Source organism: Diabrotica virgifera, chromosome 10 (assembly GCF_917563875.1).
Source record: "Diabrotica virgifera virgifera chromosome 10, PGI_DIABVI_V3a".
NCBI lineage: Eukaryota > Metazoa > Arthropoda > Insecta > Coleoptera > Chrysomelidae > Diabrotica > Diabrotica virgifera.
The window spans coordinates 27,540,416-27,558,804 of NC_065452.1; the positions used below are offsets into that span (position 1 = coordinate 27,540,416).

General features: G+C 29.7%; 1 protein-coding gene across 2 annotated transcripts in view; it reads right to left on the reverse strand.

Moving 5' to 3' along the window:
• LOC114346982 (protein grainyhead-like) overlaps nt 1–18,389 on the reverse strand; it is a 306,307-nt gene that overhangs the window by 109,719 nt on the left and 178,199 nt on the right. The window lies entirely within an intron of this gene.

Genomic DNA, 18,389 nt, shown 5'->3' on the forward strand with positions numbered 1-18,389 from the left:
AATTTTAAATCGCGTAAACTCAACAACAATCAATTTTAGAGAAAAATCAAAAGAGACCTTTTTTGCTCAGAATAAGTCAGATGGTCTAAAAAAATTTGTTGGAAGTAAAACAATTATTTTTGCGAATTTGTTTAAAAAAAATTGCTTAAACAATTTTTTTACCAAGATACCACCTGGCACTCTGTGGATTTGTTATAGGGACCTCTTTTTGAGTAAGTTTGTACAAAAAAAATCTAACCGAAATCATTTCGGTAACGGGGGCGACGATACAGCCTGGACTATAGCGCTAATTATTAATAATTAAAAATAACAGCTTTGTAATAAAATAATGACAAACATTTCTTCAGGATTTTAAAGGAGGGGTTTTAAACTATGATGTGGTCACTTTTTTACTTTCATAATAATAATTTTTAATCGAGTTATTAAGCCTTAAAAATGGTCATTTGCGCATTTTTTAAATTTTAAATCGCATTAAACTCGACAACAATCAATTTTAGAGAAAAATGACAAGAGACCTGTTTTGTTCAGAATGACCCAAATTATCTAAAAAAAAAATTGTTCGAAATGAAAAAATTATTTTTGTGAATTTGCTTAAAAAAAGTTGTTTAAACAATTTTTCGACCACGGCACTGCCTGGCACCCTGTGGATTTGTTATACCACGAATCGGAATGTCGGAATATACCGGATATCGGAATAATTTCGCTAACGGGGGCGACGATACAGACCCGTCTATAATTATTCATGTTATTATAAAGGTATTTGCGATTTGTTTCTGCAAAGTTGAAGGAACAATCTTTCATATAAGACTTAGGGGGGACAGGGGCAAAACGGGATACTTAAGAAAGAAAATGAAACTGTGTATTGAAAAATAACAAAGTCAGAATAGTTAATTGATTATAAGGAACTTAACTTATTAGTCTGAAATTCCTATTTTGCCCCAAAATGAGAAACACAAAAAAGTTGTAAAAAAACTATTCAATAGTTTATGAGATATTTAATTTGATTATTAAATATTACTACTTACCATTGTTTCAATTGCAAAACGAGGTTGTTGCCAATAGAGTATACACTTTTATAAGATCCCACTTTTGTTTTTATGTATATCTTCGATAAATGCATTGAGAAATCAAAATTTCAATTAAATTCACCTTTAAAATGACGTTTGAAAATAATTGTTGTAATTTGTTTAATATGTACTTATATTTTTAATAATATAGCCGGAATTAAAAATTTTGAAATGCTGTTTCGATATTTGTGTTCCTGACCATTTTTCATACATTAACAACAAAAAAAGTTTTTCTAGGACCATTTTTTGCCGAGATAACTTTTCCAAATTTAAAAGATAACATTTAAAAGTGAGTGAATACATTTATCAATCCTACAAGGAACAATGCATTGTACACAAGTAGTAAACATTGTAGAATATTTTGAAAAATAATGATTTTCGTAATGACCCTAAATGAAAACTTTTTTCGACCCTAAATGAAAAGTGGTGGAGGAGCTGGTTCCAATATCTTTAACCCGGGAGCAGTTGCGCTCACTTCTGTAACGTTAGATTTTATCTCACAATACGAATTTACAACAAATTTTTATTTTATAGTATTTTTATTTACTTGCTATGTTAGAAATATTATTTCTAACAATTATTAAAGCTAATTGGCTCTCCCCAAAGCCATAAATTCCACAAAAAGAAAAAAAAACCTACGCATTACTTCACTCTTCCTCGAGGCACTTACGAGTGGAAAGTTATGTTGCAAAATGTTTCATCAAGTTATCGCGAAAAAGGATACAATGTTAGATTTTTAGAACGGCGCGACTGCTCGCGGGTTAAGGTTAATAATGGACCAATTTCAATATTTTTTTTAATTTGGGATATAAGATAAAAATAATAATATCTGCACGAACATTTCTTGCAAAAACTCTTTATTTTCACATCTGTAACTTATTAAAATAAACATTATAGGAGTTTTCAGGGAATTTCAACCCTCAGTAATAATGTAATCTTTCATTCGTCGTTTAAATTTTTTAAAAATATTAATTCGTTTCCTCAGGATTCGAAAAAAATGAATACATTAAACACATTGAACATTTTGACAGGCGACATTTTGCGCCTTTGCCAGATGTAGGTACTCACGCGTTTTTAAATGTTAATATTGATAAATAAACAAATTATGAATTTTTAAATTTGGAAAAGTTATATCAGCAAAAAATGGTCCTAGAAAAACTTTTGTTTTGTAAAATGTGTGATAAATTGTCAGGACCAGCATTTAAAAATTTTTAATCCCAGCGATGTTATTAAAAAACAAGTTATAAATAAATTACAACAATTTTCAAACACCATTTTGGAGGGGAGTTTAATTGAAATTTTGATTTATGCATTTATCGAAAGAAAATGTGCATAAAAATAAATCTGAATCTGAGACCTTATACAAGTGTATACTATATCGGCAACAACGTTTTTGCAATTGACACAATGGTAATATTTAATAAATAAATTACATATCTCAAACTATTGAATTATTCCTCAACCAGTTTTTTTGCTTTATAAAGGTAACATAACGCAACTTTTTCTGCAAAATAAAATATTCTATAGTGCTTATTTATAATGCAAATAATAATTTTTTGCAAAATTGTTTTTTAAGCTTGATTTACAAATATTTAAATAAATTAAGGGGCAAATTTAATTTAGTAAGTCTTATATGAAAAATTGTTCCTTCAACTTTGTAGAAAAAAATTTTAAATACCTTCATAAAAACATGAATTACCTCAGCAGGTGAAAAAGTAAATTGTGTGCAAAAATTACCCATTTTAATTATTATTTAAACAATGATCCCCTCATAAAAATTAGATACTTACTTTCTTGAAAATATCTTTTGTAATAATTGTAATCACCTAAACTTTGATATAACATTTGTTTCAACGTGTACGGAATTACATTTTCATTTACATGTAATGTAATTTTATTTGACTAGACTATTTTGTCCATTTAAATTAAATTACTCATATGATTGAATAGGTGATTATTCCGGTTCTGGATTCTATCACAGTGCTTGCACGTTTTGGCTACTTGCTTCATGCCAAATTTACATAAATATATTGTTTTACATTTTTAATGAACTTTCTGTTCACTTCGGGCGATTCTTTTATTTTATTGCTATTTTTTTAACAGGTGCTTAAACTCAACTATGATTATATTAATAGCGTGGTTATGTTTATGTAGGTAAACTAGATATGTAAATAATGAAGCAATACATATATTGATTCCATGAGTGCATTGAACAGGTATAAGCACTAATCAATTGCTTCATTTTTAATTCTACTTAATAATTGTCTAGGAACAAAAAAATGTTTGGGTAGCTATAAAAAATATTGGCCATTTATTTTACCTCAAGTTTAAAATATTCTTAGAATAAATGTCATTAAATATTTCATTAAATCACATACAGTAGAAGTTATTTTGGAGATTTTCAAAATTTTCAAAAATTAATTATATTTTAACCTGCACGAAAATGATCGTTTTTATTCAGGTATACTATTTAAAATTATTCTGATCAATGAGTATTTATATGGTAAAATTATTGTAAAATGAAACCGAGGTCAGCAAAATTATTGTTTAATAGACAATATAAATATACACCCTAATTTATCTGTAATTATCGCTAAATTGTAAAAGCCTTCCTTTGTGAATTCTTTCCTCGTTTTATTATAATTGCCACATTTAAGTTATTACGTATTTTATTCCATTATTGGCCTAAAAAAATATTGTCAGAAAAACATATTGTCTCATATTTTACACTTTTAAAGCAACCTTTTAAAGTTTTACACTTTTAAAGGTATAAAATCAGAAATTGTAGGTACAAGAAAATTTAACTTGCCAATCCAACATTTTTCACAAGAGCTGTATTTTCCACTGGTACATATTATAACTTGTATGAATGAAGGAACATTATACTACGTTTATAGTTTTATTACGATAGATGATAAAAAGAGTGATAAAACTACAGTCCAAGAGCTTGTTTGCCTTTTTAGTTAAAACATGTATCTGAGGGATTAAATTCTTCTTACTAAACTAATCTTACCAAACTATTCAATAGAGAAGTTTCATGCAAGACCAAGATATTATAAAAAAAGTAGAGTAAAATAAATATTATATACAGGGTGTTTAAAAAAAGGTAACGCCGTTTCTAGGATAGGTAAAAAACTGAAAAATAATTATTGTGGTTTGCTTAGTAAAAATTTTTGTAACGACATCGTTTTAAAGATAAAGGGCGTTGAAGAAAAAAATTACACGTTATTACTTCATAATTTAAAATCAAAATATTCCGAGAATGGTATACAGTATCGAGTTTTACCAAGATTACCTTTTTGGTGTAAAATTGTATGACGTGTAAGTCCATTTAGAATTTTGATTAATAATAATTATTCTACTCTTAAAATAGTTATTCATGGGATGTAACAGCTTTCAAAACATATTCGTATAAAACTTCATTACAATGTTGCCAGTAAAAAAAATGTGTAAATTTTTTTTCTTCAACGCCCTTTATTTTGAAAACGGATGCCGGTACAACAATTTTTTACTTAGAAAACCCCAATTATTTTTCAGCCTTTTAACTATCCTAGAGACGGTGCTACCTACTTTTTTTGAAACACCATGTATAAGTTATTATAGTAAAAGTAAAAGTATTGGTGTTGAGCGCCCCCCCCCCACTTGCAAAAATCAAAAAACAAATAGCCCTGATTTATGAGCGATTTTTGAGCTTTCATATTCCGCAAACTAAAAATTTTGAGCTCGTTCCACTGAGCAGGAATTTAATACTTTAGTGGGGGGGGGCTGAGTCAGCCCCCCACTAATGTCCCCACTTAAGTCCATTAAAACTAGTTTATTGCACAAACAGTTTAATAAAACTACAAAATTTTATCTCAAAAAGTGTTACGTTTATACATCAAGTATTCATTTGTCGTTAAATGACACTAGTGTCATTATATGATTAACCAAAATCAATGGTGCACCGAACATCAACAGTGTCACATATCAACTTGTGCAAGGCATTTGTCCAGGTAAGATGTGTATAAAGCGTCGTTTGTCGAGTTAAGACAGTATATTATCTGATTACTTTATTCAAAACAATCTGCGTATGTGCTCAAGAAATATTTATCACTTATTTATCTATATTTTTGCAGTATTTTTTGTTTAATGTTGTTACTTGTATTTAAAGTTACATCATTAAAAAGTATAAGTGTGTTAACCAGATAATACTTATCGATATTTATTATGTTCTGTACTGCAAGAGCCACTTTTTATAAATATTATTTCATAAATTTTTCGTTATATTTACCTATCTATGTAGTGTCAAAACTCAAGAAAAAATATTTTTTATAAATATTTTTAGCAGAATTCATACACTACTGTGTAGAGCTTCAAAAACCTTTGTAACCGACTAAAATAGTTATTATACTAATTTTAATAGTTTTTGAATTAAACCCGAAAAAGTTCTAGAACAAATTTTAAACGTCGTTTTCTCGATACTTTGCTTTTTTGACTTATGACATTGTTTTAGCGGAGGTGCGATATACAGGGTGTCCAGAAACTCTACCGACAAACGAAGACAGGAGATTCCTCAGGTAATTTTAAGACAATTTAACCCAATTCAACTAGTCCGAAAATGCTTCCTAAGGGAGCTAGAGCTCTTTGAAGATGGCGCCATGTAATTAGTTTTTCTTAAATATCTCCAGAACGCTTCTATTTAGAAAAACGAAAATTGGTATACATATTTACTTTCCAGATATTAATCGATTCCACCCATTGCGAATTTCTAGTACCGGTCATAGGCGTCCGTTTTGGGTAGGGCAACGGTTATTTTATCGCATAACTTTTTTGTCTTCAACTTTTAAGCATTTTAAGCATTTTTGATACTGGATTATTAAATTGTGAGGTGTTCTAGTACTAAAAGATACTTTTACTTTAAGTCGGTAGGACACACCGTTTACTAGAAAAATCGATTAAAATAATTTTAGTTTTGGGAATTTGAAAAAAAAATTGAGAAAAATAAAAAAAACGAGGTATTTTACCAACTTAGAGCAAGAGTAACTTTTAGTACTCGAATATCTCATAATTGAGTAATCTAGTGTCAAAAATACTTAAAAATTAAAGACAATAAAGTTATGCTATAAAATAACTGTTGACCTAACCAAAACGGACGCCTATGACCGGTACTAGAAATTTACCATTAATGAAATCGATTAATCTCTGGAATATAAATAAATGTACCAGTTTTCATCTTTCTAAATAGTTTTTTTTAATCTTTTATTTTTGAAATTCAAAGAACGAAAAATTTTCAAATCGATTTTTTTAGAAAACGGTGTATCCTATCGACTCAAAGTAAGAGTACCTTTTAGTACTAGAATACCTCACAATTTAATAATTCAGAGTCAAACATGCTTAAAAATCAAAGACAAAAAAGTTAGGCGATAAAATAACCGTTGCCCTACCCAAAACGGACGCCTATGACCGGTACTAGAAATTTGCAATAGATGAAATCGATTCATTTCATGAAAGTAAAGAAGCATACCAATTTTCGTTTTTCTAAATAGAAGCGTTCTGGGGATATTTAAGAAAAACTAATTACATGACGCCATCTTTAAAGAGCTCTAGCTCCCTTAGGAATCATTTTCGGACTAGGCGAATTGGGTTAAATTGTCTTAAAATTACCTGAGGAATCTCCTGTCTTCGTTTGTCGGTAGAGTTTCTGGACACCCTGTATATTTTTAGATAAGACTTACAAAGAAATAATAGTTTTGATCCAAATAAATAACCGTATACAAAGTGTTGCATTTTTTTTTACCATCAGTACATTTACTAGGATGAACTTTAATGTTTTCGGAAGTAAGCTCCGGTACTACCAGGTCTCGTACTTCGTCAGTACTCACGTGTTAGTGCTAACTGGCGCGTGGACTCGCGGCATTGTGAAGGTGACCCGGTACTTACAGGTCGCTATAATCACGAATAGCGCCAAGCGACTAACAAGTCTCTGTAAGATCAAACACTAGATAAAACCAAGAACTCGCTTAGTACATTTTGCTGTCTGTTTACTGTACAATTAGGGAGACAAATGATGAGAAAGTGTAAAGGAATAGGTAAAAATAGTTAACCCTTCGGTTTCTATGACAGTGCCATGGAGTTTCTACGTTGTAAAACATCTGTGTTTACATTGGCAGCATTTATTGAGACAAAAAATATGTTATCTACTGTTTTAATGAGTATAAGCACAATTTTAATATTATTATCTGAGGAAGAAATATTACGTATTACAAATTGTAGTTGAAAACAGTTTCGAAAACATATCAACATATCGCACCTCAGCTAAAACAGTGTCACAACTAAAAAAATAAATAAAAACTGTTTTATACCACCAGTTTAATAAAACTACAAAATCATATCTCAAAAAGTGTTACTACGTCTATGGTTGAAGTATTTGTCGTTAGATGACACTAGCGTCATTATAATATGGTTTACCAAAATCAAAATCAACGATGCACCGAATATAACAGTGGCATATATCGGTTTGTAAAAGGCAGTTATGTTTTTAGATCTGTATAAAACCGTCATTTGTCGAGTTAAGACAGTTTTATGTGATTGCTTTATTCAAAACAATCTGCCAATGTGTTCAAGAAAAGTGACACCTTTATTTTTCTTTTTGCTGTATATTTTATTTAATTTTGTTACTTAGGTATACGTATTTAAAGTTAGATAATTAAAAAGTATAACGTTCGGTTTCATAATCAGTTAAAGTGGACTTTAAATTTTAAGTTGGTACCTTTATCAATACCCATCATATTGGCAAATGTCAACTTTAAAGTGAACTTTAGTTAATGTTCACTTTAAGTTGATTATGACACCGGGCGTAGCGTAACTCTGTTAAATAATAATTCTGTATTGCTAAAACCACTTTTAATAAATAATATTTAGTACATTTTTCCTTATTTTCTCTGTATACTGTCACAACTCAAAAAAAAATTTTCTTAAATATTTTTAGTAGATAGACTTAATACGCTATTTTCTAGAGCTTCAAAAATCTTTGTAACTTACTAAAATAGTTATTGTTCTAATTTTAATAATGTTTTAATTAAGCCCGGAAAAGTTCTAGAACAAATTTTAAACGTCGTTTCCTCGACACTTTGTTTTTTTGACTTATGACTGTTTGGGCGGAGGTGCGATATAAGATATAATAATGCAAGAAAATATTTAACACAGACATAAAAATTAAAAGAGAAATTAAACGAGTTGAGGAAACAAGAATTATTGTTGAGTTTAAACATTGTTCAATTTATTTTTGAAACAGTTTATGATATATACATATATGAAAATAAACTAGTATAATACCATATTATTTAACAATACTTTCGTAATAATATATTACTTACAGGTGGAAAGTTATTTTTACCAGTAATTTTCACGAGTACGTAACATCCAACTTGAGTTATGTATTAGAAGGTAATGGATTTTGACAAGAGCTATGTCATACCGATACATTACTTTACGTGTTATTTTCAATGTCATGGATCTTGCGAAAATCCATGAGGTCTACACTTTATCTACTTTACTACTGTAGGTACTAGAAAAGAAGATCGTTAAAATAGTCTAAAAAGTTCCTTTATAGGTAAATATTGATCATTTGATAATTTTGGAATATCTTCTCTGCTTTAAAATTGGTTTATTTCGTACTTTTGAAATCGTCTGCTTTTGTTTCATGTCTAGTATCTCAAATTATACACTATTATTTATATAGACTTAAGACTACATATAAACTACAAGAAGAGACTCAAGGATGACAACAATACAGTCAGACCTATCCTGTCCAAAACGAAATCCAACATCAAACAAGAGAGGTCAAAGAACTGCGCCTACAAAATACACTGTGAATGCAACAATTTTTATATGGGACAAACTGCAAGAGCACTAAGCTTCCGGATAAACGAGCATGAAACATAGGTACCTACATCAAAAACAGGGATTTGGACAAATCACACATATGAAAACATGCCTAGGACATGAACACAGAGTACAATGGAAATATGTAACAATAAAAATGAAAGAAACAGATATATAAAAAAAGAAAAATCACAGAAGCATCGTTCTACTAAATGAATAAACATGTGTAGGAAACCCATCAGCAGAATACAGCATGACTAAAAGTTTTGCTTGCCAATACCAAAAGAAGTGAATAACAAGAACATACCAACAATACACACATTTTCAATCATACACACACAGCCGGATGAAGCACATGTAAATAATACAGAAACACACAGACTAATCAGCACTGCAGAATAGGGCATAAAACATCCACCCTCAGATCTTTTAAGCTAAAGCGTGGCAGTTGCCTACAATACCATGGCCAAGTATGTAAAGCTCAATTTTGAAAAAGACATAACCTCCTTGACTCCTTGGCAGTTATACACGCTTTTTAACACAATTTCTTTAATATTAATCTTTTTTGAAAACGATTTTCGGAATGGACATCAAAACGTCAAATTTTTAGGTAAAAATGTAATTGTCATTATAATTATACTAAATTTACAATCAAGTTGCAGTAGAAATAAACGAACCAAGACACGTTAAATGCTACTAGGAGCACTTCGAATCATAATGTACAATGTATAATTATACACTGTAAATCCCAAATCATGACTTCCAAAGCTTGGTTTGTTTATTTCTACTGCATCTTGAATGTAAATTTAGTATAAGTGTGGAATAATCCCATATAAACACAATGTTAAACTTAAATATGCGACAAGAACACAGTTTCAGAACCTTATACTAAAATCAAAATAAAGATGCACTAGAAATAAACAAACCAAGACACGCTGAATGTTACGAGGAGCACTCCCGAAACATAATTTACAATGCATAAACTTTGTTGATTTAGAATTTATAAACTTTGTAAATCATGATTTGGGATTTACAATGTATATACCGGGTGTCCCAATAAGAATGGCTCTCGGCCATATCTCAGGAACCGTTTATAGTACAGCTTTGAGAAAAAAAATTATAACGAAAGTTATCTCGAGAAAAGCCTAGAAATTATTTTAATATTTGTAAGTTCACCGCTAGAGGGCGTAATTGAATGTCAAAAATTTAAAAATCAAAATTTTACAAAATTTACATAATAAAAGGGCACTGAAAATCCAATCATCGTATTCTTCGCAGAATTCTGCGAATATTTGATTTCACAAGTGTAACTCTACCTTTGCAAATAAGAGGTGGGGGTGAGTGGGAACCTTGTTATGAAAAATGGCTGTAAGTCCGGTTCTGCTTAATCGATTTTTGCAAACTTGGTCTCGTTGAAAACAGATCTTTTTCGTTAATGTAAGAGTTATAATTACGAAACAGCCTATAAGTAATATGCCAGCTAGGGGGCGCTATTTTATGTTTTTCAGAAATCTAGTTTTCTTTGGAAAATATTCCTGTATTAAAAAATTAGACCAAATTATCAACAGAATATCGAAAACCGCATGTCGATACCTTTTTTCTACCTCGAGATATCTTAAGAAACGTGTTAATTTTTAAACATAACTGATGATGTCACCTGTGAACGAAGTTACGGAAATCAAAGTAGAAACAAGTAGTGTGCTGTGGAAAAAAATTAAAGCGTGACACTTGCGGAATGCCGACAGAAGTGAATACTTATTATAGATTCGATTATATGCGTTTGATTCAATTAGCTTCCATTCGATTAGATTTAATTTTATTTAATATATATTATATCTATAATTTAATATAAATATATAATATATACCTAATTTAATACATAATATTATATACTAGTGATTTTATCCGTTAAAATTAGGATTAATAAGATATAAAGGTACATAAAGCTTTAAATTATTATTTTTCTTAATAATTTAACCGATATTTTTTAATTTAAAAATTTAATTACTGATGAAGTATAGTAAATACGACGTGTAAATTTTAATCGTAAATAATACATGGAAGAGTTCATTTATTTTTAGATACTCTCATTAAAGGGGAGGCCGTTATACAAAAGTGACTTTTTTAAATTTGTTGATTACATTATTCCTTTCAACCTACTTATTCTCAAATTGTATTTTTAAACATCCGATTCATTTTATATAATAATAATTAAATTCACTATCAAATTTGAAGTAAAACTTCTTTTGAAAGTTTGTTAATTCTAAAATTAATGGGAAAATCACTAGTAGAGTTTGTCAAACGTAGCAAAAAGTTTAAAAATTTCGGCGATTGTAAGATTTTCAAACTCTTTCCTACGTTTGACAAACCATATATATTATGTATTAAATTGGGTATATTTTAAATATATTAAATTATAAGCCTAATTTTAATAAATAAAATTAATCCAATTAAATGGAATCGAATTGAATCGAACCGAATATAATTGAATCTATAAGAAATATTCACTTCTGTCGGCACTCCGCAAGTGTCCCGCTCTAATTTGTTTCCATAGCACACTACCTGTTTTCACTTTGATTTCCTTAACTTCGTTTACCGGTGACATTATCAGTTTGTTTACAATTTATACGTTAAGATATCTCGAGATAGAAAAAAGGTATGGACATGCGGTTTTCGATATTCTGTTGATAATTTGGTCTAATTTTGTAATACAGGGTTAAAAGTGCATACTTGTATTTAATATTTTCCAAAGAAAACTAGATTTCTGAAAACATAAAATAGCGCCCCCTAGCTGGCATATTACTTACTAGGCTGTTTCGTAATTATAACTTTTACATTAACGAAAAAGATCTGCTTTCAACGAGTCCAAGTTTGCAAAAATCGATTAAGCAGAACCGGACTTACAGCCATTTTTCATAACAAGGTTCCCACTCACCCCCACCTCTTATTTGCAAAGGTAGAGTTACACTTGTGAAATCAAATATTCGTATAATTTTGCGCAGAATACGATGATCGGATTTTCAGTGCCCTTTCATTATGTAAATTTTGTAAAATTTTGATTTTAAAATTTTTATATTCAATTACGCCCTCTAGCGGTGGACTTACAAATATGAAAATAATTTCCAGGCTTTTCTCGAGGCAACTTTTGTTATAAAATTTTTTTCCCAAAGCTGTACTATAAACGGTTCCTGAGATATGGCTGAGAGCCATTCTTATTGGGACACCCGGTACAATAGGTTTGTTCTAGCAAACAGTCAAACTAAGTCAAAATACAGTCACCGAGTCACCAGTGCTATCCCCTCTACTCGCGCTGGTCCGCTATTCGCTGATGGTTTCAAACCGTTTGAAACTGATGCTAGAACAAACCTATTGTAAATTATGATTTGGGAGTGCTCCTTGTAACATTCAACGTTTCTTGGTTTGTTTATTTCTAGTGCATCTTTATTGTGATTGTAGTAAAGATATTATTTATATCGCCACAGTTTTAATACAGAATAACAGGCCCGGGGAAGACAACTTATCTTCAATAATTCTTAAATATACGTGAAAAATATATTTTTCGAAAAATAATTCATTTTGCCTTCAAGCCACCAATACATAAACTTTTAAAAATCCCTTTTATAGACACTCTTGAGTTTAAAATTAATTAGTTATTTATTTGTAGCGGCCTGTTCTTTTGATCTCATTTCGGGAGTTTATATTTCATCTTCATTACATAATAAAAGTGTCACTACATAATAAAACTATTTTAAACTTGTTTTAAATAACTGACGTTTAATTAATATTATCTGACACACATTTCTATCAAATCTCCAATCCATCAAATTTATTCTTTCGACATAAATTTGAAAAAAGGAAAATGTGTTGCCTAAATCTGTTTATTCGCATTTATGATTTAATCAAACAACAAAGTTTTCAAAAAATATGGAAAAATTAATAAAATAATAGGACTTAATAACCTTTTGACATAAACTGGAAGTTCTGACATTGCAAAATTTGACATTTATACGGTGATGGAGACAAAATATCAAACAAACTAAATAGTTTATTAACTTATAAAAACACCACATTCCTACATGTTTCTATTGTTATTATTATTGGATAGTTTCGTCTCACCTGTACCAGTAGCTATCTTTACATACATTTCTATAGAATCCTGATTTCATGTTTTAGCCAAATTCGAAAAAAAGTTAAATTTTTTCGTCGCTGTTACTATAAACACTATCAAAATATAAGAGTTTTCAAAACTATTATTAATTAACTAGTTTTAATTACAACTGAACCTGTTCAGTGTACCACACATTAAAACAAACCGATATTTAATTTTACGGCTTTTTTTACAACAAAAAAGTTGACAAAAAACATGACCATTGACGTAGACAGTTTGGCCATATTACAGGGGATTTTCATTTTGTTACTTTTTAGCAAATAAATGAATACGTATGAATATTGATAGTTGTAGGTAAACCTTTAGACTACATGTAGATATCTATTATTTATTCACAGTCTTCCAAAACTGTTCTACTAAGCACCTTGTAAAGGCTATAATCAGTGAATTTTACAGTCAAAAATCCAGATAAAAACTTTTAGGGTAACAACTTTTATTGATATAAGCAAGATATAATAATCTAAGTACATGCCATTACACTGATTACACATTGTTTTTCAAAAAAAAACAAAGGGAAGTGAAAGAAGCAGAAGCAAACAAAGCATTCAGGAAAATAGGTAATCAAGTAATATTCTTTCTATCCACTTTTCACAGATGTTCTAAAACTGTTGTCTTATGGCATGTTGAAATTAAATATTGTAATTATATGGGATTAAACTACAATAATTAATTGTAATTGTCTATACACAAAAATACAACAGCACTAATCACATTATTGAAAATAAAATATACTGAAGATTATCTAAATTTAAGGAGTAGCTTGTAGCTAACAGACTACCAAAGAAGAATAATAACACCACACGACAGAAAGACAGCACACCTATACCTATAGAGTCCCCAAAATACACAGTCTTGTTCAAATAGTATCCAAGTAGGTAGGTACTAACACAGATATGTAGAGAAATAAATCCAAATGTATATATCTGTGCAATTGATTATAAAAAGGGTTTTGACAAGGTGCATAAGAAAATGCTAGAAATATTGAAAACAGCTGGATTGGACGATAAAGATTTACGAATAATTACAAATCTATGTGAACAATATTAGATATGCTGGCGATACGTTAGTACTAGTAGTCCAGAGAAATAAGGTTTTTGTCGGGACACTTGAGCAGCCAGGTTGCAAATGGGTTTTTTGGGTACTATATATACCTAATACATTATAAATACAAAAATGCCCGTCACAGTTTGGACGAGAAATTTAGTTATTAACAAATAAGGGTCAAAAATGGCAGTTTTTTCGTTTAAATCGCTACAGGTAAAAATAGGGTAATTAAATATCTTATTTATAATATTCTTCTTTTTGTAGATGAGCCAAGGTTTAAAATGGCTCTTTTTGAAATTTGGTTCGATCCTTTTTTGTTTCGGAAAGTGCAAAATAAGACTAAAATTTCAAAAATAAAAAATGTGCTATACCTTTTGCGAAAATAGCCTTAAGACTTTCATATTGCACGAAAAGTTAAGTCAAGCATTCCATATAATGGACAAAAATTTTTAAGACGATTCGTCAATTAGTTTAAATTTTATTCAATTTGTTTATCGCAAAGAGCTTTTTTCGCAATGTTATTGTTCAGAAAATAATAATTCTGTGGAAACCACATGCAAGAATAATAGTTATATTTTTAAAATATTGAAAAAAATTATTAAAAAGTTGTTTTTATCACTCCGAAAAAAGTTTAGTAAAATACGAGTCATTTTTGACTTCTAAACAATTTGAATAACTTTGTTAATATTGACTATAGAGTAAATCTACTTTAGGATTTCAAAAGCTGGTATTTTTATACGAATTTTCAGAAAAAAAACTTTTTGCCTAGGTTAATTAGGTTCAAAGTTAGCCACTTTTATTATTTAATGCGCAGTTACTTCTATATACATCAAATTCTCCTGTAACAGTGTTAGTTACCATACTAATTTGAAACGGCTTGGCCCATTTTTATAAAATTTTACAAGTTTATCCTGTAGGACGTTGAAGAGGTTTTAATCTATTTTTTATACCCATAAGTTATAAGGGGTTGCCCCCCTGACATTTTTTTTTATTTTTTTGGACAAAATTATCTACCTTAATTTTATATGATGTATAATTAAAAAATACATACAACCCTTAATTTTCACTCTTCTATCACTAACCCCTATTTGTTAATAGCCATCTATATATTTACATCTATAAAATTCTCCTGCCACAGTGTTAGTTTCCATACTCCTCCGAGACCGCTTGATCGATATTTACGAAATTATATATGTATATTCGGTAGGTCTTAAAATCGGTCGTAATCTATGTTTCATATCCCTGAGTGATAAGGGGAGTTCCCCCTAACATTTTGTAATGTTAGGTGGGGTTGTGTGTAAATAACGTACTCTATAAGACTACGAGTACATACAAATTAAAAAAATTATTATCAAAATCCATCAACAAGTTCCAGCGATGTTAATCGCAGCATATGTTTGCAGAATCAGTTTCATTTTTTGAGTGCACGTATTTTAGTAATTCCCCTCCACCGACCACGAATTAATTCCGTTCGGACGCCATTTTTAAAGCTTTATTAACCACTCTGTTGAGGTTCAAAGTTTACTCAAACTTTTACACATAACCTATATATCTTCAACTTCAAAATGGCTCCAGAGCCCTGCAAAAATGAGAAACGTACTTTGCAGCCACGATCTAAAATATTGACCTTGGAATGACATATTGCTATTTTTCAGTCAATCCAGTCCTACTGTATGAAATGGAAGCGTGGACGTGAGGCTATGCGTAAACGCTTGGAAGTCTTTGAGATGTAGATATACAGACGATTGCTAAGAATAAGCTTATGAGAGACATGCAGATCAATGTTCGGAGCCGTTTTTTTTTTACATTTTTCGCCATACTTAATGAATATCGAAGATATACAAGTTGGTGAATAAATTTTGAATTTTAATAATATGTTTTCTAAATTAAGATCGGTTAACCGTATTTAATAAACTCAGCCTTCCGAAATATCGGTGGAAAATAAAATATGCAAACTAAGATTTTGAAAAAACGTATTCATTGGACAGCGTCCATCTTACCCCTGTTTAAAGGATAAGTAAACATTATCCAGAGAATCAGCTTTGCAGCTTTTAAAGAAACCAAGTTATTAATTTTTGAAAAAATGGTCGATTTGACTGGTTTTCTCGATTTTTCTCTGCAAAAAATCCACAGATAGGGTTTAAATAAAAACAGTTTGTGTTTTGATTATCTTCAAGTTTAAAGCCCAAACATTTAATTTTGCTCTAGAAACTGAGCTAATAGTATTTTCCTGATATTCTGCTTTATTTTCTGTGTTTATGTGTCTATATTTTTATTTGTGCGGGTATAAATGTTTGTATTTGTACATGGCCAATGAATTAAAATTGTTGCTGATTGCAATTAACTGACTGAAAATAGATGTGTGTAAGAAATAAATAATAAATTATGTAAAATTAATACGATATTTAATTTATTAACAAGGTAAATAATTAATTGTATAACAAATTAGACATATTGCCGGATGATTATTACTTAAATTTGATATCATTATTTATCGAAACTCCAAAGAGCAAAGTTGATTTCAATATGTTCATGTTTTAATTTTGTCATAAGTTAATTTATTTAGAAATTAAAATTCTGACACATTTAACTTATTTAACCTCACGTCGATAACAAATAGAATATCCTAAGCGACAAAGAAACAACATACAAAAAAATTGATGATATCATCGATATAAACAAAAATTCTCCACTTACAGTAAACAGACATAATATCTATATTATATTTACCTAATCGGTAAAATTACGTCTAATATGTGTTTTCTATAATATAAGAATATACCTATTGTATATATATAAAACATTTTTGTGTTATACTATATCACACCTTTTTTTACTCCCCACGTTCCTAATGTTGCCCCTGTAGCTTGTTTCTCTCCTGTAATCTAGGAGTGCCTATAACCTCTACCTATTTTTACAACAGAATATTACATTCTGTGTACGTGCCCACACCATTCTCCTTATTTTTAGGTTAGAATTATCACTACTACTACTTCTTCTGCATAGCACTACTACCCGGGGGCATATTTACAAATGCTCCTATACTACGGCACCAGAGTGCTGAAATCGGTTAGCCTTTGAAATATACTATTACGCTACAAACCCTCATTGATTTCGGCACCTATTAAATTATAAGCATCTATTAAATTATGGTGTCTAAGTTTTTATTGCAATTAATATTAGTGTAAGTATTGTATATTTTTATTTTAATTTATTGCTTGAATAGAAATGTCTTTTCTTTTCTGAAAAATGTCTTTGGCAGAGCCAATTAGCCAGACTTGTTTGTGATTGATTGCAGATTCATAGTCATAAATTTCTTATTTCATAACATAAGTACCTACTAAAATATTATTTCTATAGATATGTACATAAGTACATTTTGTTGCTTCACTTTTATTTTTTTTTTATATAGAAATGTCGAAATGTTTAATAGAAATGTCCAAACTGCAATAAACCTAGCATACTTAAGAATGTGATTTTTGACCCTAACCCGAGAAACAAATAAAACAAAAATTATAAAAAAACTCCAATGAATAAAAAAGAAACAAATATTTTTTATTTTTATTTATTTATAAGTACTACAGATATAACTACTCGTATACAGTGGGTTCATAAAGTATCGCATAAATTAATTATTAGCTAAATAAACAACATTATTAGAAATTACCGGAAAAGGTCGACTTTTGATTTTAATATACATATTATTTTTTGGCATATGTATCATACTAGTGACGTCATACGTCTGGACGTGATGACGTAATCGATGATTTTTTAAAAGAGAATAGGGGACGTGTGCTAGCTCATTTGAAAGGCAATTCAGTTCTCTATTCATTAATATTAACATTAACATAATTATTGATACAGAGTGTCCAAGTTCTTCTAAGTTATAACACAAAAAGAGATATGGTGAGTGAAAAAACTTGTTTTCTTGGTGCATGCTCAAATCAGTGTATTTAACTTGAAATAACAGAGAAACGGTCGATTTTAGGTGTATAATGCTACCAATAACTTTTCTTGTGCTTGAAAAGGCCTTTAAAATAAGCAATATTAAATGTCGATTACATTCAAACTATGCGAGATAAACTGTAAAAAATTTGACGACTAACGTATTTTAAGAAAAAAATGAGAAGTATATTTAACCCCTCATCCACAAGAATTTAAATGCATCGTTTTCCTTCTACAATACATTTAACTAGTGTTATTTTTATGTTAAAAAAGTTGGGCGGGTTTAAAATGAATGGTTTTTG